This window comes from Trachymyrmex cornetzi, unplaced genomic scaffold (assembly GCF_001594075.2).
Source record: "Trachymyrmex cornetzi isolate Tcor2-1 unplaced genomic scaffold, Tcor1.1 scaffold1121, whole genome shotgun sequence".
Classification (NCBI taxonomy): domain Eukaryota; kingdom Metazoa; phylum Arthropoda; class Insecta; order Hymenoptera; family Formicidae; genus Trachymyrmex; species Trachymyrmex cornetzi.
The window spans coordinates 295,503-296,481 of NW_017295678.1; the positions used below are offsets into that span (position 1 = coordinate 295,503).

At 30.3% G+C, this 979-nt stretch overlaps 1 protein-coding gene across 4 annotated transcripts in view; it reads right to left on the reverse strand.

The window, feature by feature from the left end:
* tok (tolloid-like protein 1 tolkin) overlaps positions 1-979 on the reverse strand; it is a 39,143-nt gene that overhangs the window by 9,807 nt on the left and 28,357 nt on the right. The window lies entirely within an intron of this gene.

Below are 979 nucleotides of genomic sequence, written 5' to 3' on the forward strand. Positions count from 1 at the left end.
CGCCTGTGTGTACAGGATGTTTCAAAATTCGCTCCCGTGAAGTACAAGACGTGATACTTTATGCTAAAAGAAATAATTTTTTTCGTTTGCAAAATTGCGTCTGACAAGTAGTTTTCACAGGAGAGCAGGTTGAAGTTAACGAATAAGGGCAAAAATTATTTATCGGACTCAATTTTGTTAAAGGAAAAAGTTGTTTGTTTTAGCATAAAAGTATCACGACTTGTACTTTGCGGGCGCGAATTTTGAAACATCTTGTATACATATATACATATATATACATATGTATATAGGGTATATACATGTGTATATATGTATATGTAGAGAAAAGGCCCCTATTATGAGATACCGAGTTCATTTTGGGTAAATGAAAATAGAAGTCCATAGACAGAATTTTAAAAAATAATAGGTCATTTTGAAGGGAATTTAATAAGCTTTAAGATAATGTTATATAAAATTTAATTCAAATTCCATTTTTTTTTAAATTAAAGAAATGTAAAAAGTAAGCAAATCGCAAAGTCAAAAAATTGTGCTCCTAATATGAGATGCCCCGAGAAATCGATAGTAAAACGCAAAGTATATCAGTATTGCAATTAAAAAACTTTATTTAATGTTTCTAAAATACAAACAAACACAGCCAACGTACGCGAAAAATGAGCATGCAATAGATTCAAAACTCGTCTTCAGGTAGTTCGAACCAAACATCGCAGAAATAGGCACTCATCCCGATTGTCCTTTTTATTATTATACAATAACATTTATACTTTAGCAACGATTTTCACTATGACATAGGAGCATGGGTTATTAAAAATATCCTGGCTATCTCGTGTTACGATTTCCAAGCCTTATGGGTTTAAGATCATCAAAAAACTTCTGTAATTAAACAATTCAATGTATCCCGTATTTTTCTATTAGTACGACCTTACTCTATCACTACATGAAGAATTTATTGCTAAATATTTATTTATTAAATAATAAACAA